Genomic DNA, 10,040 nt, shown 5'->3' on the forward strand with positions numbered 1-10,040 from the left:
AATTTAGTTATAGGCAATGAGCTTGGATGCAAAAGGAGAAGGGCAAGTCAAGTAAGTCATTGATTGATAGTTGTTTACGTGTGACTCCATATAGGAAAGAAGTGGGTCTTAGATGAAAAAGGATAAAGTGGAAAAAAAGTAAGAGGAAGCATGGTTGAATTGAATGTGGTATTTTTTGGGGAAACACTAAGTAGATCAGGGCTAGAAAAAAACGTGGAGAAGAAGGGGGACTGAAAATTCATGCAAGTTGGAGGCTTTGGTGAAGAGGAACATGGCCAAACACTCCTAGACCTTCAAGGCATGGTTTGGAGTAGCAAAAGAGTGAGTTTGTAGCTCATATGAGATGTGGGAAACATAGCAAAACATGGTATTTAAGTTGTATATTGCTATCTTGAAATTTTAGCATCCATCTTTGATCTCTAGGTTCAAACCATGCTACAAATGCTTGTCTACAACGGATAGAAGCTTGAAGAATACAAAGAACCCTCTTAAGGGTGATTTTGGGGTTGCATAAAGGAGGGTTTTTAACTACTATTTATAATAGTAAAACATGACTGAATTCGTGTAATTAGGCCCATACAAGGTTTCCTCCATCATCATCAATCACTCCACTGATTTGTATTGCTTTCACGTGATTAAGGAAATGCTTTGCACTTGTCAAGGATATAGTTTGGAGACAATTTTAAGTGGATTAAAGGCATTTATTTGTTGCTGTAATAAACAATAAAAATAGAGCCAAAGCACCAAATTTAGGCCCATGCAAGATTTGATGTCTCCTTATCCATGTCTATCAATTGATAGTGCTTCTAGGTGATGGGATTTGTCTTCCCCCATCAAAGTTGATCTATTTGCATAGAGATTTGATGCTTTTACCTACTTCGTAGGTTCATGTATAGCAGGATACTAGTGTGTTCATATTTAGGGTTAGGGTACATATTGGGCAATTGGTTTCAAGCTTATCAATTGTCCCAACAAGGGTTGAATTGATTGGGTATTATTGTACTCGGTAGTAATACAAAGGCTTGGCATTTGATTCATTTGGGTTGTGATTCATTTCTCCTTTCTCTCATCTTCTTCTTTTTAAACCTTAGTCTTTGCACCCATATTTTCAAAACCCCCATGGTTCTAGCTTTCTTTTCTTTATCCCTCGAAAACAATGTTGAGTAGGACTGTCACATTGAGTGATACTTGGCTAACTTGTTGAACTCATGCTTCCTATATTGTTGCCATACTTGTGAGAGATTGGAAAAGATTGGAAGAACTTGTGTGAGTGACCTAGGGAGATAGGTCTCTAACTGTAGGGGAGCCAAGGTTTCTTAGGTGTGTCATGGCCTTGATATGCCCTAAGTTTTACATGGGGGAATAGGAAGCAGGGCTAGGGGGTTAGAGATGGAGGTGGCCAAACAAAGGCCACAAGGCATATTTAACTTAAGGGCCTCTAGGTGTGCTTCTATGTCATGCATGCGTATACATTCTTCTTGCATATGATTGATGTGCCTTAGTCCCTCTTGTATCGATATTGGTATTGACATGGTTTGTTTATTCACTTGATATTATTTTGCAATCATGACTCTTATGTTTCTACTTCTACTTTATTTGATTCTATCACAATTTTTTTTTGTGTGTTCTTGGTGTAACGATTTCTCTTGCGAGATTCATGGTGTTCCCAATTCTTTTCCTAGAATCTTATGATACTGAGAGTATGCACAACCATGCTTTTGCTTTTAGTATCCAACATGCTCAAATATAGTTTCACCCTATGCGTAGCCTAGTTTAGCCAAGCCCTTCACTCTTTCACTCTAGACTATATTATGCATGGAAAGAAGTTATTTTGCACTATGTAATGTGGTACCCTTCTTTGATTTTAAGCACGTTGTCACCTTTACTTGAGTATGGTCTCTTCAAATTCCTTGAGTGTTCTTCAATGTAGTGCAACCTTCTTGGGCCTAATTATGATGAAGCACAATCATTGTTGAGGCTTGAATTACACTCTTAATCTTAGTATGTATGCAGGTGCCAATTTAGTTGATAGCCTAAATATCTCAATCTATTCAAGAGTTCTCAATGATGTGGGTTTAAAGCAGTCTAGTTCAAGTTGAAATCTTAGATCTATGATAGCCAATAGTTTCAAGGATTCATTTTGGGAGTTTCAAGATGCTACCCTGATTTCACATCTCTAGGTTTCTTATTCAAAATTGAAATGTTAGTAGAAGAAGATACAAGAGTAGCAAAAAAGAGGGTGCAATTTGTTGAGAGGTAATTGGAGATTATGAGAGAAAGGTGATCTTTTTTCTCGGAAGAGATTATGATTCATTTCTATAAATGGAGGATATCGGGTTATCCCTTCTTTAAAATGTCTTGCATTCAGGCTATTTTAGAGCAAATAGAGATTCATGCAGTTTCAAGTTAGACATACACTCAAGTAGATGCCTGCAATTCAGAGAGTTTCCTACAACTCAGGCAGATTCTTGTAGTTAGATTCTTGCAACTCAGGTAGTTTCCTACGATTCATGACGATTCTTAACAAAGAAAGAGGTTAGAAGCAACTTCAAGAAAATGCAATAATGAGGAATGGATTGGTAGGAAATACTTCTTGGGCTAACATGATGAATAGGAAGATGTAGAAGAAGATAAGATAAAGAATAAGGAGAAGAATGGATTTTGCTTTATTGAAATTGATTCTGAGGGAATAATATAAAGTGCAATAGTAGCAAGGATTTGCAAAGATGATAGGAATAACCTGAATTGCAATAGTTTCAAATATAATCTAAAGTGCAAAAGTGTTAGGAGCTATAGAAATGGTAGGAGTAGCTTGAAATGTCGAAGATCTATTAGAGATCAACCACATAACACAAATAAATTTGATCAATATAGGAGTTTTCATGCAATACCTGCAAAATAGTTTTTTAGAAATCCTAAACTAGAGAAATTGGAGAAATTGTAGGAATAGCTTGAATATCATAGGCTAAAAACCTACTACTTCATCATTGCAAAAGTTATGAGGTAGGTTGACAAAAAAATAGGCCTTTTGCAAACTACATGCATGTTTCATCAAGGATAAATCTAAAAAGAAGCAAAAGAGATGCAAAGTCTACTTTGAGCATGGGCATACCTCAAGATGTTACCTATATATTTATGAGTCTTGTGAAAGAGGGAATTCCTGGAAGTATTTTTGCATGGTTGATTTATGTACACAATCCAATGGTATCTGTAAGATTTCTTTAGTAGCAAAGAAAGGTGTAGGTTCAAGGTCGGATAGAGCATGGAAAAAGTTTTTCTTTTGAGAATATATTGGATGATGCTTACGAGTGGCATGATGACCATGAAGGCCATAAAGTTAAATCCTACTCTAGTTTGAAGCATGTTCAGAGATTGCTTAGAGTAGTTAAGAAGATCAAGGAGAATTATGAAGATGTTTTGGTTTTAGATGTGGATTCAAGTTCAAGTGATGATGATGATTGCTACCCTTTACCTGTGGTATGGCCAAAGATTGAGATTAAGGGAGTGGGAGAGGACAAGAGCCAAGGTAGCTAGGGATCCTTGAGTGCCCCAAACCCAACAAAGTAGCTTACCAATGGGAAAGTAGAGTATCACATACCTTGCATTGATAACTTGAAGGTATTTTCCATATTTTGGTCTCTTGTAAACGATTCATAATCAATCTCCAATTGTTTTGCTAAAGAAGAAAGAAGTAATAAAGTTATCATCAAGAAGGTTGATCAATTTGGTGATCAAAAAGATCATTTTTGTGTTCAAGAAGATGATGTTGTCATGGATGAAAAGCACGACGATTATGGTTTTCTCAATGAAGATGATATTATGGATGATTTTCTTTGTTCTCTTACTGGCTTTGAGAAGGATAATGCAACAAGGAAGCCAGTCTACTTGAAATGCCATTACCTATAGGGAAAAATGTATCATTTTCAAATGTAGTTTTTTAGGATACCTATATTTCCAGCATGTTGAATATTATTTCATGTCATTATACTATTCAGCTTGAAGAAATTCAACTAGTTTATGCTATTGTAAACTTTCAAGATATACCTGTATGAGCATTTTTCAAGACATCAAGTTTCAAGACCACCTCTTAATGTTGTAAAATTTGAAGTTTAAGCTTATTGAGATATGCTAAGGTCGTAAAGTGTTTAAAGTGCATCTTCATCCCTCAGAGAAAGGTTGATCATAAATCTTATTATAAGATAACTTGATCTCAAGGGATAATACATACTCCTCACCATAGACTAATTTAAATGGGGTGTGACTAATCATTTATAGGTCATGTTGTACACCCATATAGCCATGTATAATTTCATATCCCAATCTTGTTCCTTTTTTGAAAGGATTCCCACAAGCTACTTATTGGTACTTTCAACTTGCCCATTTGTCTGTGGATTCTAAGGTAGTTTTCAATAATGTTTAGGTTTACACTTATTTGCATACTCAATTAACATATCCTCATATTTTAAGTTAGGATGTTATCCTTGAGGATCTATATACACAAACAATTGGTTTGGTGGATGATGTTGAGGGCAATGAGGAGTTATTTCTTCCAAAAAATTCTTTAGTGGTTCCAATGTTTAAAATAGATGTTGATAGCATCATTCAAGGGTGTCATGAGCAGCCTAGAAGTTCAAGAAATGGAGTTTCTAGACAACAAACTGTTCAACTTGCATATCAAAACTGATCAAAACAATAACTTGAAGATCCTTTTGCAGCATCTCAAGAGTGATTTGAATTTTAGGAGAGGTTAGGAAGTGAGTAGTATAAAGTGGTTCAAGACCATGGAATCAATCATTCTAAATCTAGGTAGAGGGAAACTTGCAAATCAGCAAAATGAAGTGGACTATTGTATGGATAGCTTTGATGTGTTGGATGAGGAAGGACAAAAGACTATTATTTATTAGGCTGAGCAAAGATATGAACATACAATGAGAAGTTCTACAAGAATGGTGGAGGATGAAGTATGGGAGGCCCACTTGAATGAGAAAGGAGAGGGTAAACCCATCAAAGTAAGCATATATGTTGAGGAGGCATTCAAGAAAGATCACAACGCTATGTAAGAAGTTTTAGGATATATTTGTATGGAATTACACTAGCATGAAAGGCTTTGATTCCATGGTTTGTTAGCATAAAAACAAATTTGAAGAAGGATGCCAAGTCGATCATACAAAAGGAAAAGGTAAATGTAGCAATAATTTCTTGTTTTGCTCGTAGTGTTAGAATTATAGGATAAATTGTAGAAACCTGAATTCCTAAAATAAAAACTTGGGTTATTGCAACAACAATGGGAAGTGTTGCAACATTTTAAAATGCATGATATGCAGCAAGAAGTGTTACAACAAACTCAAAAACCGCAATTATAGTAGCAACTTGAAGATCAAAAGTTTCAAGAACCTAAAAATAGACATGAAAGTCTACAAATATAGGTTTTATTAGTTTGAATCAATACCAAATAATACTTTGAAGATGCCATGATGTCGATTGAAGTTATGGAAGATTATGATGCAGATGCAAATGTAGTTCTGTATTATTTCTTTTGTAGGCTTTCTTGGATTATCTTGCATATTTATTTGGTGATGCTATTTCTGTTTGAGATTCAAGTTGTGTGGTACATTGCCATATATCTCTTATGATGCAGATGCTAGAGGGTCATTGACATATTTCTTGATCAATGCAGCTACTATTTGTCATTGGAATAGTACTATTTTCTTAAAGAATATTTAATGTTTTCTATCATTTTCTGATTCAAGAATCTATGGGATGAATTATGAGTATTCAAGGTAGATTTTTGTGTTGATTGTTATTCTTGTTTTACTATGGTAGAACATGCCAATATAATCATGCACAACTTTGAAGGTGTAATTTTGGCCTAGGGTCTTGAATTACTTGTTGATATTCAAGTGGTTGTTGGGCCTTTAGTAGTGTTTTCCTTGAGAGTATGGTTTCAAGCATGGTTCCCAATGGATCATGAGGTTTTCTTCCCATGCACCAATTTTTCTAGTAAATTTCAATAGTTTTTATGACCATGGAGATTCCCTCTTAGTTGTTGACAATGTGATTCCAATGAGTTTTAGGACTCTTGTTAAGCACTACATTGTCCAATCACCCTCAAGTGATGATCCTTTCAATGATGTATGCTAGCTTGAGGGTGGCTTGGTTCGTAATATTACTCCTAGAGGTCACACTCTAGAATGGAATGCTATGCCAACACCACCATTGTCTTGGCTTTAAGGATTCTCATTAGATGTTAGATAGGTGTGGCTTTTTAGGATGTAGCACCAACTCAATTAGCTAGGATTCTCTAGAGCTAGAGCTCTGGTTGTAGACTAGTCAACGGTGAAGGCAACCCAAGTTGATGCGAGTGTCTTTAACTCGAGAAATCACTTGAACCCTCAAGAAGTTGAGCACAACTTTTTCCTATAGCTAAGGGCCTTGGCCTCTACAAACTCAAGGGCACAGTCTCTCTTAATGCAATGTATCTAGTTTCACAAAGTATATATTTCACAAATTCCTCTAAGAAAAGTTGAGAAACTAAGGGATGTAGTATGTAGTGCAGTAAGCCTTCGAGTATCTTTAACAATGTTTTGTGTGACTTTACTTCAAGTGCCAAACTCTACATCCTTCTTGAGAGGCTTTTGCAAGGCATCTTCCTTTGTCACAAAGTGTGCAACACACCTCATGTAGTAGCCAATATGGCCAAGAAAGCCTCTTAATTGCTCAATATTGTTTGATACTACTAGAGTTGCTATCTTTTCAATATTTGCTAGATTTGTCGCTATCCCCAATGCTGAGATGATGTGGCCTAATATAATTCTTGAAGAAACTCTAAAGATGCATTTATTAGGGTTGAGAGAGATTCCATACTCCCAAGATCGATCAAAGCACTACTACAGGTGTCCTTAATGCTTGTACATTAACCTAAAGACACAGAAATCATCTAGGTCTACCTCAATGAAATCATGTAGATAGTTTTGGAAGGCAGCTATAATCACTTGCTAAAAGGTGGTTGGGGTGTTGTAGAGCCCAAATGACATCACTCTGTAGGCATAAAGTCCTTATTTGGTGGTAAAGGTTGTCTTAGACTAATCTTCTTTTACAATTTGCACTTAATTATAACCATTGAATCGATCCAATGGGATAAAACTCATGTCTTGCTACTATGTCCAATAGTTGGTCTATGAAAGGAACAGGGAAATGGCCTATGAAAGGAGCAGGGAGATGGCCACTTTTTGTCTTGGAATTCAACTTTTGGAAGTGTACACATGTTTGCATTTTTCCATTCTTCTTGGCCACGACCACAATAGGTGAAACTAATTCACTATTGGCTACTAGATAAATGAACTTGGCTTCGAAAAGCTTCAACAGCTCTATTTTGATATAAGACAGAAAAGTTAGGATTCATATATCTTTGATATTGCCCTACTGGCTTGACATCATACTCCAAATCAATGTGGTGTTGACACACCATGGGGTCAATCCCCTTCACATCCTTATAAGACCAAGAAAACACATCCAAGTTCTCTTTTAGTGGATTGAGAGGATGTCTGATAACTCCTCAGTCAAGAAGACTACTGTTATAGAATCTGAGATACACGCTCGACTTTCTTATATACTTAAAAATATATATGGCGAATACTATGTTGGCACAGAGGGAGAATAGATGAGAGAAAAGAAAGATATAGAGAGAGAGGTAGAGAAATTGGCAACACACTAGGGACAGGAAGATGGGCCAGTCCCCCCCCTTGTGGAGTTATATTATTGATAAGGAGCAAGCTCCTCCATTACACATGAGCTAGTTCTTACCTGTAGATCTTGGAAACAAGATCATGGTTCCTTGCACGGTATACAACCGGCTAACACTTGCACAACTTGGAAGATTGCATCTTTTGATCCTTCTTGAGTCTCCTTCTCTCCTACACAATATGTGTAGGGATCTCCTCTTGGTGCTTGATTTCAATAGAGCTTCCGCAGCACTTGCACCTTCTCTTCTTCTCTTGGAACTTGATTTCAGTAGAGCTTCCGCAACACTTGATTTCAGCAGGGCTTTTGCAGCACTTGCACCTTCTCTTCTCCTCTTGGATACATGCAAAGTGATGCTTCCTTCACCTCTCTCTTACACCCAAGGAAAGCCTCCTCTTTTATAGGCTTTCAAGAGCCTCTCTTCTTGGAGAGAGAGTTGAGTTGATCTTCATGCAAGATGTGGTTGTTCCACTCTGCAACACTAATTTTGAGATATCTCTTTGTGCGTTGTTTGGATGAAAAAACGTCCAACACAAAAGTTGTAGATCTCGCTGTTTTCGATAACCTTGATGGCCTGTTTTTAGAGATCGTTTTTCTATTGCGAGATATTTAAAAATGGATTTTCCAAAAAATAGCTTTTTAAACTATACTCTTAACTTGTGGTCCATGTAACCACCTTGAGTCATAGATAAGGAGAGTTCATTAGATTGCCTTGGGCCTTAACCTTAAGATTGAATTCCACACAAAAGCTTGTGTCATTTTAAACTTTAAAAAGAGAAAATCACTTCTCTCCTCACTTCTAGAGGATCGCGTCTCTCATCTTTCTTAGTGAGAGAATTCCCTCTCTTGTCTTTCTTAATGAAAGAAAAGACCTTAAACCTTGACTTGTAGGGGAGAGGATGACCCCAAATGAATGCAATGCTCATTACACATGAGTAAACATTCCTAGGCGTCCCTGGATGCACACATAAATACATATACACAATGCTAATGCACTTCCTCTTCTTAGAACTCAATCCATCTTCATTTATGTGTAACTCCTTGGTTCTTGTGTACACTCTTACACTTGGCAGACACTTCTTTTCCCCTTCATAACTTGTATTGCCTGTACTAGATATCCCCGTCACAGTGCTCTGATCACTCCATTAAGTGATGCACTAGGAATATTGGTCTCTAAATGGTCTCATGGACATGCTAGATCATCATCAACACTTAAAGAAAAGTGAGTCATTAATTTATTGACATGAATTTATTAGATAGAGAATGTGTAATAAGCAATCAATTTAGTGACATCCCTCTGGCTTCTAAACAGTTGACCTCAACTGTAGAGAGGATACATAGTCCTTAAGAAGATCTAAAAAGTCTTGTAGTTCTCTCTCAGTCATAAACTGAGCGTCCAATGGGGGATAATTCTTAAACTTAACTAGATACTTCCGTAATACCTTACCTGACCTTAGAGTATTGTCCTGATGGAGTAAAATTCTTTCAGGAACAAGGAACTCTTCTGTTTCTTCTATGTCAGGTAAATCTTCCTTGATTGGTTCCATTGGAGGTTCTCCAATACAGGGGCGTAGCAAACTTATATGGAAAGCATTATGAATGTTCCAATGACTTGGTAGATCCAAACAAAAAGTCACATTGTTTATCTTATCTATGATCTTGAAAGGGCCATAATAGCGATTAGAAAGCTTAACCACTTTACCCTTTTGACCTTTCTGCTTCTTCAAGTGAGCCTTCTCAAACTTAAGAAGAACATGCTATCCCAACTTGAGATCTAACTTATGATAATGCTTATCTGCTTCGCGTTTATGCTTCTCTTGTGTTCTTTGGATAGTAGCTTTTACATGAGTGAAAGTTGTATCAATGTCTCTAACAAACTCATATGTTGCAAAGATCTCATCCTTTGTAAGAAGAATGGGTGGTAAATGAGGCTTACCATAGATGATCTTAAAGGGTGCCTTACCAGTACTAGAGGGCATTGTATTATTGTATGCAAACTCTACTAAAGGCAAATACTTTTCCCATTCTCTTTGATTATCAGAGACATAGGATTTCAAAAGGTCCAAAATAGTAGAATTAGCACTTTCATTCTACCCATCCGTTTGAGGATGATAAGAGGATGAAAACTTTAACTTTGTCCCCGAGGTTCTTGAAGAGAGCTTGCCAAAAGAGGCTGGTCATGCGGGGATCTAGATCACTTATAATGGACTTAGGCATGCCATGATGCTTGAAAATATGATCAATGAATAGCTTAGCCATATGATTGGCTTTGATTGTGTTTCGCACAGGTATAAAGTGAG

This window comes from Lygodium microphyllum, chromosome 13 (genome assembly GCF_053477565.2).
Source record: "Lygodium microphyllum isolate KBCC chromosome 13, Lygodium_microphyllum_v1.1.10, whole genome shotgun sequence".
Classification (NCBI taxonomy): Eukaryota; Viridiplantae; Streptophyta; class Polypodiopsida; order Schizaeales; family Lygodiaceae; genus Lygodium; species Lygodium microphyllum.